We start from the raw sequence: 14,515 nt of genomic DNA, 5'->3' as shown, positions 1-14,515 counted from the left end.
CTCAAACCACTTCATCACACTGTTGTCTTTGGGTAATTTCAATGAGAGTAGAGATTGTCTAGCAGAGTATCATGTCTCCAATAATACGGTGGCTGGGTAAAGGACAGGGGGAGGAGAAGGAATTATGTGAATCATATTCTGTTTCCTAGAATATCTGGTTTGCATGTCTATGGGGGAGCAAGGTTGGATGATGACTTAACATCTACTTAATGCATTCTGACCTTCTGTGGTACAGAGTCTGTAATAGGTGTGTAAAATCTACTTTTTTTTTTTTTTTTGTAAAGATATTTATTTATTTACTTTATTTGGCTGCACTGGTTCTTGGTTTCGACACACAGGATCTTTAGTTGCAGTGAGTGAACTCTCAGCTGTGGCATATGGGATCTAGTTCCCTGACCAAGGATCAAACCCAGGCCCCCTGCATTTAGGGAAGTCCCTAAAATCTACATTCTTAGCCACAAGGACATCATTTGACTGCAGTACTGCTTCAGGGACCTAAGATTTGTATTCTGAAATAGAGATCTTGAAAAGATCTGGCTTGGTCCTAAGAAGAACCTTCTGTTACTGAATATTAAACCCCTATTGTCTATTTTGTAGGAAGGAGATGATTCTGGTTATGATTCTTTGTCTACCTCTGCTGAGTGTGTGTGTATGTGGCTAGTTGGGCAAAATTCAAAATCAGGGACTTCCCTGGTGGTCCAGTGGCTAGGACTCTGCACGTCCAATGCAGGGGGCCCAGGTTCGATCTCTGGTCAGGGAATTTAGAACCCACATGCTGCAAATAAAAATCCCGGATGCCACAACTAAGACTCAGAACAGCCAAATGAACAAATAAATGAAAATAAATTTTAAAAATGTTCAAAACCAGAAGATTCCATCTGCAGGCCCCAGGGTCCTTTGAGAGCCTGAGCAAAGGAAAAACTCAAGCGTGATACCAGTTTATGCTCTTAAAGGATTCAAGTCTTCTGCCCTAATGGCTTGAATGAAACAGGAAAGTGTTAGTTGAAGATCACGGAGCCTACTGATCCTGGGAAGAAATTGTTGTGATACATTAAGGATCAGGCTAGTTCAGGGAATTCCCTGAAGGTCCAGTGGTTAGGACTCGACCTTTTAATGCTAAGGGTCTGGATTCAATACCTCGTTGGGGAACTAAGATCCTGCAAGCCTGCAAGCTGTGCTTTGAGGGAAAAAAAAAGGATCAGGCTAGCTTAAGAGTTGTGAACACTGCACTTTGGATCATATTGATGGCTACTGCTTTCACCCCATGGATTCCCAATAAAAGCTTATAATTGAAATGGACATAAAAAGCAGTGCCATGTGAATTTTACAAAGCAGCTAATTTGATGTGAAATGGAAATACTTTGAAACTAAAGAGAGAACATAAAAAGTCCATTCAATAAATACATCAGATAATAAAATAGATAATTTCCAGTAACCATTAGGGAGCAATGCTAAAAGAAAAATGAGATGAAGGAGGAAATATTTGGATGGAGTCACAGATGTTCTGTTAAGCACTATGCTATACAGATGATGAAACTGGACTTGATCGGCCAAATCTAATATCAACAAATTCAATGAAAGATAAATGTAAAGGCCTTTGGCTTGTCAAATAAAAGTCAGCCACAGAGGTACAGGGTAGGGGAGATTTAACTTGGCTGCACCTGTGTGTTAGCTTTCAGTGGCTGACCAGAGATGGTGTTAAGAAGGAATCTGAGGGGTGGGATGGGGAGGGAAATGGGAGGGAAGTTCAAGAGGGAGGGGGTATATGTATACCTATGGCTGATTCATGTTGAGGTTTGACAGAAAACAACAAAATTCTGTAAAGCCATTATCCTTCAAGTAAAAAATAAATAAACTTAATTAAAATAAAAAAAGAAGGAATCTGAGGACACTGCTGAGTTCCAGGGAACAGTGTGCCATGCTGATCACATTGTCTGGTGTAGACGCGGGGAGCATGTAGGCGGTGAATAGCGTTACAAAAAATCATGTATGCATTTGAGTGCAATGAAAGTTGCACTTTCACACAATGCAATGTGTCCACAATATGAGTGCCTCAAATCATTTGTCTATGTTAGAGGAAATATAGAGGAGGGAGGTGAAGTGATACCCAGCAGGGGTACTGTGCTCAGTACTGGATGTTGGACTTTATGAGGGACATCGATGGACTCCCTAGAGAGTGTGGGACCAGGGCACCTGGGATGGTGATGTGATCTGAAACCAAGTTGGAGAAGAATGACTGAAGTGCTAGGGAACGCCTGGGTATGAAAAGAATTGAGAGGATCCCTTACTGTTCTGATTAGAATAGATAGATATAGATATATAGACATGTATAGATAGCTATATAGACATAACTATAACTGCTATGTTGAAAAAGAACTAGGTTTATTCAGAAGGCAGAAATAAGACCAGCAAATTGAAGTTATAAGGACTCAGATTTCCACTTAATTTAAGGAAGGACGCCTTAGTAATTTTATTTTTTGCAATGAAATAGTGAGGCCCCTACTGGTGGAGATGTTTTAACAGTGACCAGATGGGTTAAGAACTTCCCAGGTGGTGCAATGATAAGGAATCCACCCACTAATGCAGGAGACGCAGGAGATACAGGTTTGATCCCTGGGTGGAGAATTAGTGAGTTTTTATTATTCCTGGAATAGGAAATGGTAACCCACTCTAGTATTCTTGCCTGGAAAATCCCATGGATAGAGGAGCCTGGTGGTCTATAGTCAGACACAACTTAGCAACTGAGCAGGCATGCAGATGGCTTAAATTGTCAATTTTTCGAGGATGTTGTAGAACAGACCAGAAGTTTGAATGTCTGAGTCCTCTAAGGTCCTCTGACTCTAAGACAAGGGAGATCGGGGAAATGAGAGAGAGAGGGGAAGGCTGGCTGGCTCTGAATATCCACCCAGGAAGTAAGCTTACTTAGAGGTCTTAATTCCATTGCTCTGGCCTCAGAGACCCAGCACTTCTTACCTGATCGTCAGAAAGCCCAGCCCTGTTTGGGTTGCGCTGCTCTCCTGGTCTGCAGCCTCGCCTGTCTCAGCCACAGCTGGGGTTAGTCTCTTTAGATGCCTAGTCCCCAACCCCAGGCTCACCCTGACCCTGACTTTGACCCAGGCCCCGCTGACTGCCCTGAGCTTTCTGCCCAGCAACTCTCTGACAGGAAACGGGCAGATGGGGCAATACGATAGAAGATGGGAAAGCCCTGACCGTTATTTACAACTAGAAAAGTTATTATTTAGTTTTTTTAAAAAGCACATCCAAAGTAATGTTTAATTAATGTGCTGTTTCTGAGATGAAAAGTGATTTCTAATAATGTTTCAGCCTTGACTTTGTCAATATTTTAACCAAAGACTTGGATAAATATATAAATGAAGTTTACTTGTGAAATTTGTGGATAACATGAAGTTGAAGGGGACAGTAAATATATGGGATCGAAATTCCAAAAGATCATATTGCCTGCCTAGGATAGCAAGTCAGATCTAAGAAAGAAATATAAAAGAGGTTAATATAAATTTTAGCACTTCCGGCGTAGGCATGGCGGCTAACGCGACCACTAACCTGTCGCAGCTGCTTCCTCTAGAGCTTGTGGACAAGTGTATAGGATCAAGAATTCACATTGTGATAAAGAGTGAGTGATAAGGAGATTGTTGGCACACTTCTGGGATTTGATGACTTTGTCAATATGGTATTGGAAGATGTCACTGAATTTGAAATCACACCAGAAGGAAGAAGAATTACTAAACTAGATCAAATTTTGCTAAATGGAAATAATATAACAATGCTGGTTCCTGGAGGAGAAGGACCTGAAGTATGAAAGGATTTCCTTGACTTATGCTAGGTTCTGTTTTGTTTTATAATGACAACAGAATAGAAGTGTTTTTTTTTTACCTTTTAATGTTGGTATTCTGTGAAGCCAAGTTTCCCGTTAAAGGGAAATGCTTTGAAGATGCATTGTAAATGCCCATTTTTGTAAGTTAATCATGATTATATTGGGAAAATAACAGTTTGTTCTTTGAAGACAAAAACAAACATGTTTTTGTTAACTGTCATTTTATTTATTGTACTGCAATAGCCAGTGAAACAAAGCTTGTAATTACTTTCACTCAAAAAAAAAAAAAAAAAAAAAAGAGGTTAATATAAATTTTAACACTGGAATTTGAAAGCTCAACTGGACAAAGTTGCATGGGAAAGACTTATAGACAGGCAGTTGTTTTGAGTAATTTGGAGCAGTATGGTCTAATAGAAAATTACAAGCCATAGATATGGAGAAGGAAATGGCAACTCACTCCAGTATTCTTGCCTGGAAAAGTCCATGGACAGAGGAGCCTGGCGGGCTGCAGTCCATGGGGTTACATGACTGAGCATGTGTGCACGAGGGTGGAGGGAGATGGGTTGGTAGCAATAAGCTGGTAGAACTTAAAAAAAAAAAAAAAAAAAAAGAAAATTACAAACCATAGATATAATTTTACATTTTCCAGTAGATCTAATAATAACAAGAATCAGACAAAATTAGTTTTGATAATATGTTTTATTGAACCAAATTTATTAAAAATATCATTTCAACAACTAATCAATATAAAAATTATTGATACCTTGACATTTTTATACAAAATCTTTGAAATCCAGTGTGCATTTTACACTTAGGGCATATCTCAATCCAGAAGTTAAATTCACTGGAAATACTGAATCTGTCCTTAGATTTCATAAGACTTACTGTTGGAAAAGTAGATTCACATATCCAAGTTATTTCAAACATCAGTTCAGTTCAGTGCAGTCACTCAGTCGTGTCCGACGCTTATGTGACCCCATGGACTGTGCCATGCCAGGCTTCCCTGTCCATCACCAACTCCCGAAGTTTGCTCAAACTCCCTGTCCATCACCAACTCCCGAAGCTTGCTCAAACTGATGTCCATCGAGTTGGTGATGCCATCCAACTATCTCATCCTCTGTTGTCCCCTTCTCCTCCTGCCTTCTATCTTTCCCAGCATCAGGGTCTTTTCAAATGAGTCAGTTCTTCACATCAGGGAGCCAAAGTATTGGAGTTTCAGCTTCAGCATCAATCCTTCCAATGAATATTCAGGACTGATTTCCTTTAGGATGGACTGGTTGGATCTCCTTGTAGTCCAAGGGATGCTCAAGAGTCTTCTCCAGCACCACAGTTCAAAAGCATCAATTCTTCATCTCTCAGCTTTCTTCATAGTCCAACTCTCCCATCCATACATGACTACTGGGAAAACCATAGCTTTGACTAGATGGTCCTTTGTTGACAAAGTAATGTCTCTGCTTTTTAATATGCTATCTGGATTGGTCATAACTTTTCTTCCAAGGAGTAAGCGTCTTTTAATTTCATGGCCGCAGTCACCATCTGCAGTGATTTTTGGAACCCCCCCAAAATAAAGTCTCTTACTATTTCCATTGTTTCCCCATCTATTTGCCATGAAGTGATGGGACTGGATACCATGAGCTTAGTTTTCTGAATGTTGAGTTTTAAGCCAACTTTTTCACTCTCCTCTTTCACTTTGATCAAGAGACTCTTTAGTTCCTCTTTGCTTTCTGCCACAAGGGTGGTATCATCTGCATATCTGAGGTTATTGATATTTCTCAATATCAATATTGATCTTGATTGGCTTATGGCTGCCATATTGGACCATGCAGCTTTAGATGATTTAGTTGACTGGAGTTGTTTAGGAGTCTATAGTGCAATGAGGCTGTTAATAATGTAAAATAAAAGAGGTAGGTACAGTATTTGGAACAAGGAAGTTGACAGCTTTGTTCTACTTCACTTAATTTAGACTTACCTAAGAGCATTTCATTCAGGATTAAAAGGGATATAGACAGACTGGAGGGGGAATGCCTATATGTGAGTATAAGAAGTAGGTGGTGGGTGGTGGGGCATGGTTGCTGCTTCCTGGTAAATGGAGAGCTGACTGGTGGGATGAGACTTACTCAAGAACATAGGCTTAGGGCCAGCATGGAAACAGAATTAAGAACTTTCCAGTGGTCATACAGGGGGTCCTGTGAATTAGTGGACTGCTGAGTCCTGGAGGACAACCACCTTCTGAGGGAGATACCACAGAGGATTCCAGGAATGAATGGCATTTTGGCCTGGATCACCCTCATAGTCCTTTTCAAGTGTGAGTTTACAAATTCCTTTTAATTTTTTTTTCCTTTAGGAACTGTTTAAGATTCTTTTTGGCAGGACCGGAGGCAGGGGGTGGGGGTGGGGCAACAAAATAACATTTATGAGTTAGAAGGGACTTTGGAGACTGTCTGGATGAGACACCCAACCATAAGAAGGGTTGGGTGTCTGTCTACTCAAGGTCATATGTGTCAGACTCAGGTGTCTGGAAGCTGGCACTTCTCCATTATAGTCTCTCCAGGTGAACATAAGCCTTGTTAAAAAGGAGACTTTTTTCCTAGGAGAAGTTACAGGGAGCAAGGCTGTACTTCTTCCTTTTTTTTTCTTTTCTCACTTGGAATGAAAGGAGCTACTCTTATTTGCCTACCAGGACTCCTGAAAGATCGACACTGATTTCCTTCAGCAGAAACCAGTGCATGGGCGTCACCTACAGGATTTGTGGAAAAGCGACGCGACATTTTCCTATTAAGACGCTTGGTTTTCAGGAAGGACAAAGGTCTCAGATATTCATCTCAAGTCACCTGAAAATGATTGTTCATGGCTACCCACTCCAGTATTCTTGCTTGGAGAATCCCATGGAGAGGGGATCCTGGCGGGCTACTGTCCATGGGGTCGCAAAGAATCAGACATGACTGAGCTTTACTAAGCACACATTCAAAAAATGCTGATAACGAGCAGTTTTCCAGAGGGGAAAGGTATACCTAGGAGTAGAGAAGAGGTCGTGTGCCTCTTGGATATGTCGTCAGGACCATCTTAAAAACCCCTTCCTTCTTCCTCAAAGGCCTACAGTTTGCAGAGGCTTTTCTCCTTTGGCTTTTAAATACTTTTTCTTTCAAAACATCGTCTTTTAGTAAAATACAATGACTAAGAGTGTTACACCAGAGAGGCAGGCTGGAGAAGTGGGAACAACACAGGCTTTTCACTTAGAACTGAGGTTGAGATCCTGACCACGAGGACCCTTAATGGGTGACTACGGGCTTGGTTTCTTCATCTGAGGATAATAATATGGTTGTCATGAGGATTAAAGACATAGAAGGTCTAGTATCAAGTTCTCCAAGGCTAACTGATGGTTTTTTTAAAAAGATTTTTGTAAAATGTGGACCATTTTTTTTTTCAAGTCTTTGTTGAATTTGTCATGACATTGCTTCTGTTTTTATGTTTTGTTTTTTGGTGGAGAAGCATGTGAGATTTTAGCTCTCAGACCAGGGATCGAACCCGCAACCCCTGCATGATCCACCCACAAACTTTCCTTTTCTACTGTCACTTACTACTGGTGCCTTTCTGATGGTGTTGGCCCTGTTCTGACTCGAAGAATACTATGATTTGTGTCTTTGTCTCATCTCCCCTTTTAGACTATATACTCATTGTGGACTGGGGCTGGATTTACATGTTTCAAGTCTCCACAGCATGTGACATCCTGGTTACCCATAGAAGGCACTTAAAATGAACTTAATAAGTGGAAGTCCAAAGTACAGAAAGACACTGATAGGAGTATCAGGGAAAATTATTAGTAGTACAATAGATCTGATTGCTGGAACTATTTTTCCTATTTCAGAAACTGTTCTAAGGGTTGTTGAAGCCCCAAGGATTTCTAGGGGCGATTTCACTCCACTTCCCCCTGTTATATATAAACACACTCTCGAATCCCTCCCGGCTGCCACCCATGTTGTTACCCCAAGTGCCTTCTACACAGAAATTCCGGAGCTGGGTGGGCAACCAGTCTGGGCTTGGGATTTCCCAAGAGGCAGAGCGCTTTCAGTTCAGTTCAGTCGCTCAGTCGTGTCCGACGCTTTGCGACCCCATGGACTGCAGCATGCCAGGTTTCCCTGTCCATCATCAACTCCGGGAGCTTGCTCAAACTCATGTTCATCCAGTCGGTGATGTCATCCAACCATCTCATCCCCTGTGGTCCCCTTCTCCTCCTGCCTTCAATCTTTCCCAGCATCAGGGTCTTTTCTGATGAGTCAATTCTTTGCAGAGTGCTTTGCTGTTCTTTTTTCCTATACCCGGGCGCCCTCTGCTGGAAATACTCAGAAGTGATTTTCGAAACTGCTGGAATCGACACTTTCTCTTCGGAAAGATGACCCTCCCCCCTGAACCCCTCCATCCCCCACCTCCACCCGTTCATCTGGGTGAAAGGTGAGTATTTCCACTTCTGTTTTGTTTTCACTCATCCCTGCTCTCTTCCAGGACGAACTCTTTCCTGGAAGGGAGCACTTCCGGTCGTGGAGCGGCCCTGCGGTCCATCCTGCTGTCTTCTGTCCTGTCTCAAGCCTAGCTCAGGGGTCCTTTCAGGGTGAAATGACAAAGGGCAGACCCTCCGCCCTTCGGAAGGGCACCTGGAAGCTCTGAAGTTACTGAACCCAGAATCGATGCTGTGAATTCTAACTCACGTTAGAAGGCTCCGAGTTTTCTAGCAACCCCCAGGAGGCCGGGAAAGCATGGTGGGACAGGACAGTGTGGTGGAGTAAGATGTGAGTCAGCCCACAGCCAAACTGGGCTAATGCCCTTTGGGGTGTCAGACCCCTTTGTTAGCGAGTCTCGGATCCATCCCCAGCCCCACCCGCCACGCCCCAGCTCTGCAGTGACTGTGAGTTAAACTTGAGGCCCATTGGGCTTGTCTCTTTTGAACAGTTGAAAATACAAAGATCAAATCTGCAGATAGGGAGGGGGGTGTCTATTGTTCATAGTTTGTATCTAAAAATAAACTGGAAACTGAGGGAGAAAACCTTTCCTGGGGCCGAAAGGAAAGATAAATTTCTACTGTCTTGTAGAAGACATCAGATTATATAGTGACCAATATTGCCACCAGCACGCTTCCAACAAATAGGAGTGCCTTTCCGGGGCTTCTAGAGTGGCTCGGCAGTAAAGAATCCACTCCAGTGCAGGAGACACTGGTTCAATCCCTGGGCGCCCGAAATCTCCTGGAGGAGAGCATGGCAACCTACTCCAGTATTCTTGCCTGGAGAATGCCATGGACAGAGCAGCCTAAGGGCTACAATCCACGGGGTCGCAAAGAGTCAGGCAGGACTGAGACATCTGAGCCTAACCGGTTATTTCTGTTACCATTGTCTCACTGTAGACAGAGGGCTCACTACCAAAGCACAATTCATTAGAGAGAGAATTTGAGGATGGTTTAGGGCTGTGTTTGGTATGTAAGGAATAGTTGGTCCAAAACACACACCAGGAAGAAGAATATTCTGGCAAAGTGGCAAGTTCCTGTTGTTTGCCCGAGTACGTTTTCTTCCATAGAACTCTTTCCAAGCTGGTTGTGGATGCTATTTTCAGCTGTGGATTATCCTGTTTTAGTTGTTAAATGATCATTAGTATTTTCTAATACTCAGCAAAAATCCCACCTCACCACAATTAATGAGCACAGAATCTTTCTGACCTTGAGCAGAACATTGGATTGTTTAAATTGAAATATAAAAGGCAGAGAGAATTTGATATGATCTGCAGTGCATCACAGAAGACTCATTAGCCAGTGATTTAATAACTGCCAGCTATTGTGTGCCATCACTTTTCTGTCAGTTTTCATCATTTGATCAATTATACATTGTACAGTGGTGGGTAAAGCACATGAAACTTCATATCGATTTAGTCCAGACAAGATCATTTGTCCGGTTTCCTCTTTTCAAAAATTATCAGTGACAACTCTTTCCTCTTTGAAAGTGATAGAAAAGTAGGTGATCAGTAATTCTGCCTTCATTTATATATTTGTTTTAATGAAGCTTCTAACTGTCTGAATTAGGCTGGGTTTTAAGTGGACTGCCCTGCATCTGCTGAGGTTTGTGCAGCAGTGTTATTCAGATGAACCATGTTGGGATATAGGTATCGAAGGATATGCAACACAAGTTCATCAGCAGTTTTTCTGGTGAACACAAATCAGGCATTCTCAAAGAGGGAGGCGTGGAAGGATGGTGGGGACAATGTCACTCCAAGCAGCTGACAGCTGGGATTTCCCTGGTGGTGCAGTGGTTAGGACTCAGCACTTTCCCTGCCTGGCCTGGGTTCAATCCCTGGTTGGGAAACTAAGATCTTGCAAGCCATAGGATTTGGCCAAAAACAAAAATGAAAAATCAAGGGATGATAATCAATTCTTGCTGGGGTGGGGGGGTGGTGCCTGGGGACACAAATATATATGCTACTTCAACAGATAGTACGTTGGTGAGTGGTCCTCCAAAGGGACACAGTACATAATAGCACACCTGTAGCATCAAAATTTCATGGTGGGGCATGATTAGGCAAAAATGTCTATTGGTGTAGAAAGGTGTGTTTAAATGCTGGTGCCACTCTCCTGGTGACATTATCATGTGACAATGAAGAAGATGACAGATTTTTTTTTTTTAACTCTTAAGGTTACTAATTATTTAAAAATAATTATTTATTTGCCTGTGCCGAGTCTTATTTGTGGCATGCAGGATCTTCAGTTTCAGCTTGTGGGATCTGGCTTCCTGACCAGGGATCAAACCCTGGGCCCCCTGCATTAGGAGCATGGAGTCTTAGCCACTGGACCACCAGGGAAGTCCCATATAGGCTACTCTGTATTGATTTAATTTAATTTCATTGTGATAAGAATACTTAATAGTTGATCTGCCCTCTTCCCAAAATTTTAAATGCATAATACAGTAGCCATTGTTGTATAGATACATACAGATACATTACTGTATAGCAGAGCTCCACAGCTTACTGTCTCACTCAACTGAAACTGTCTACCTGTTGATTAGTAACTTCCTTTCCCCCCCTCTACCTAGCAATCACTATTCCACTCTTTGATTCTATGGATTTGACTACTTCAGAAACCTCATGTAAGCACAGTCATGCAGTACTTTATATTTTTCCATGACTGGCTTATTTCACTGATCATAAGGTTTTCAAGCTTCATTCATGGTGTAGCATGAGATAGGATTTCCTTCTTCTTTAAGGGTGAATAATCTAGTATATGTATGTTTTGTTTTGATTCCTGGGTCAAAAAGATCCCCTGGAGAAGGAAATGGCAACCCACTCCAGTATTCTTGCCTGGAAAATTCCATGGCCAGAGGAGCCTGGTGGGCTATAGTCCATTGGGTCTTAAAGAGTTGGACACAACTGAGCAACTGAGCATGCATGCATGTATATAGCATAGTTGTCTTTTTTAATTTTTATTTTATATTGGAGTATAATTGATCAACAATGTTGTTTTAGTTTCAAGCATATAGCAAAATGATTCAGTTTTACATATACATGTATCTATTTTTTTCAAATTCTTTCCCCATTTAGTTTATTACAGAATATTGAGCCACATTCCCTGTACTGTACAGTAGGTCCTTGTTGGTTATCTGTTTTAAACATTGCATTGTGTACATGTCAATCCCAAACTCCCAGTCTATCTCTCCCTTCCGACCTCTACCTCCTGGTAACCATCGTTGGTTCTTTAAGTGTGTGAGTCTGTTTCTGTTTTGTCAATAACTTCATTTGTATCTTCTTTTTTTAAGATTCTTAAATATCATATGATACTTGTCTTTCTCTGACTTCACTTCCTGTGATAATTTCCAGGTCCATCCATGTTGCTGCAGATAGCATTATTTCCTTCTTTTTAATGGCTGAGTAATATTCCATCATTTATATGTACAACACTTTCTTTGTCCATTCATTGTTGATGAACATTTAATTTGCTTCCATGTCTTGGCTATTGTAAATAGTGCTGCAATGAACACTGGGTATAACATAGTTTATCCATTCTTCCATCAATGGACAGTTAGATTGCTTCCACATCTTGGTCATTCATAGTCAATAGTATTGCAGCGAACATGGGAGGGCTAATATCTCTTCAAGATCCTGATTTCAGTTTTTCTTTTTATATAAATACTCAGAGGTGGGATTGCTGGATCATATGGTAATTCTATTTTGATTTTTTTGAGGATCCTCCATACAGTTTTCTATAGTGGCTGCACCCTTTTGCCCAACAGTGTAAAAGGGTTCCAACTTCTCCACATGGTTGTGAACACTTGTCTTTTATGACCAGCCTTTTATTGAGGATATATCATGTGCTGGGCACTGTGCTATTCACTGTATAAGCATGATGTCATTTAATCTTCAAAAGACCAAGGAAGGCTTGGAGAGGTTAAGTAAGTGGACGAGAGGAGGTGGTAATATTTAGTTACTGTTTAACACTCCGGCTGAGACAGGAGGCAGGCCTCAGAGTGTAGTATTTACCAGTCATTTGACCCCTGCTAAGCCTTATTTCCTCAATTATAAATTAGAAATATTGAGACCTCCCTGATGGTCCAGATTAAGACTCCGCTTCCACTGCAGGGGACACAGGTTCAATCCCTGGTCAGGGAAGTAGGATCTCGAATGCCATGCAGCATGGCCAAAAAAATTAGAAATATAAATAGTACCTCTCTAAATGGTTATTGTGATAATTATATGAGAAAACATATCTAAACTATTAAATATATATAAAGTACATGTTGATTATTGCTATACTACTAATAAGTTTTATTATTAACGTATTTGTTCTTGGCCACTTCCCTTTTTATTTCAGCTGGAATTCTAATATTTGGTTTCAATATGTGTGCTTTTTTGGCTCAAGTCCATTTCTTGCATTTAGTTTCTCCCCTTGAACTGCATAAACATTAGTAAATATGCCTCTAGCAATAATAAACTGACAATTTCAGGAAATAGCCAAGGACACAAAAATACTATTTTATAGATGCTATTTTATCTTTCAAATATAGATTTGGCATTTGAAATATATATTCAACAAAAGGCAAAGCACTAACAAATATTTTTGAACATATATGACAGAGGATTAATGTAATTAATAGCCAAAGAGCTTTTATAAATCATTAAGAGACAGCAAATATTCCAGTAGAAAGATGGGCAAAGAGCATAAGGCAATTCATGCCAAAAAGAAATGCAAATGACTAGTAAATATGAGAAAGCATTCACTCTGTAGTGTTATAACCATGAAGGGTCATTTTGCTTCATAAAATTGGCAGAATTTAAAATAATCAGAATATTTGTTGCTGGTGAGGATATGAAAATGGAGCTATCATACATTACTGCTGGTGGCAGAAAATGATAAAACTCATTAATGAGAAGAATAGCAAACTTCTTTCTGGTGCAGTGGATAGGAATCTGCCTATTAATGCAGAGGATACGGGTTAGATCCCTGGTCTAGGAAGATCCCACATACTGAGGAACAGCTAAGCCGGTGGGCCACACCTACTGAGCCAGCTCTCTAGAGCTGCAGCTACTGAAGCCCATGTGCCTTGAGCCTGTGGTCCGCAACAAGAGAAGCCACAGCAATGAGAAGCCTGCACACCACAAGAAGAGTAGCCCCCGCTGATGCAACTAGCAATGAAGACCCAGCACAGCCATAAATAAATAAACAAATATTTTTAAAAATGGATGTTTCTGGAGGCAAGTTTGTATGTATCAAAATCTTTTAAAAATATCCAAGCCTTCTGACCTAAGACTTCTAGGAAAATCTTAGATGAATTGAAAGCTGTGTTTATATAGGAATGTTTATGCAGCTGTGTTTCTAATAAAAAATTAGAAGCAACCTAAATTGTGCAGTAACAGCTATTACAGTTATTATTATAAAAGACCAGAATTGTTCCGTGAGATGGAGTTTTTTTTCCAAGTGATACTGTTGAAGCCAAGAGATCAGACCCGTGCTATATTTAAGAAGAAAAATGTGCATATAGCCTTAGGAAAATACTGGAAGCACATGGGTCAAAATTTGGAAGCAGTTGTCTTTACATAGAGAATTACAGGTTTTTCAATTTTTTTGTGAGGAGCACGTGTTACGTTTTAGTTGTAATTGCTGCATTACAGATCATGGTAAACTTCTGGCATAAAGCAAGAGTAGTTTTACTATGTATGTGTCAAGAATCTGGAAAGGTCAGATTTGCTTTGCTCCAACACATTTCACACCACATCTGGGGGTGACTGAACAGCTAGGGGCCAGAATCACCTGAGGTCTCCTTGGCTCACATGTCTGACCCCTGGGATGCTCTGATGACCGACCTGTCTCCTGGAGGGCCTTCGGGTGGCCTCTCTGTGTGGCCGTCCTCTCCCTCCCAGCATGGCAGCCTCAGTGTAGCAGAGGCCAAGTGTGTACCATGTACCAAGTGTGTACCAAGTGTACCACGCCCAAGTGTGCATGGTAGAGTGAGCAAGGCAGACGCTGCCTTTTCTGATTTGGCTTTGGGAGTAGTGTGGTCTCACTCTTACTTCTACTGAGTCAAGACTCACCGGCCAACCCTATTCAAGGGAGAAGGGACACAGACTCCATCTCTTGGTCACATTGGGAAAAAGCAAGGTGGAAGACACTGTTGGAGTCATCTTTGGAAAATGCACACATCTTAACTTTGCAGTTAAGAA

The 14,515-nt window shown here is 41.2% G+C and overlaps 1 non-coding gene and 1 pseudogene across 1 annotated transcript; both read left to right on the top strand.

Annotated features, from left to right (window-relative positions):
- The first annotated feature begins 687 nt into the window (after positions 1-687).
- TRNAG-UCC (transfer RNA glycine (anticodon UCC)) lies at positions 688-760 on the top strand. Its single transcript has one exon. It is a non-coding gene; the product is annotated as a tRNA-Gly (tRNA).
- Positions 761-3,527: 2,767 nt separating this feature from the next.
- Positions 3,528-3,845, top strand: LOC133042313 (U6 snRNA-associated Sm-like protein LSm5; annotated as a pseudogene).
- The last annotated feature ends 10,670 nt before the right edge of the window (positions 3,846-14,515 follow it).

This window comes from Dama dama, chromosome 21 (assembly GCF_033118175.1).
Source record: "Dama dama isolate Ldn47 chromosome 21, ASM3311817v1, whole genome shotgun sequence".
NCBI lineage: Eukaryota > Metazoa > Chordata > Mammalia > Artiodactyla > Cervidae > Dama > Dama dama.
Note: the sequence above shows the minus strand (reverse complement) of the source record. Positions and strands in the feature narration are given on the sequence as shown.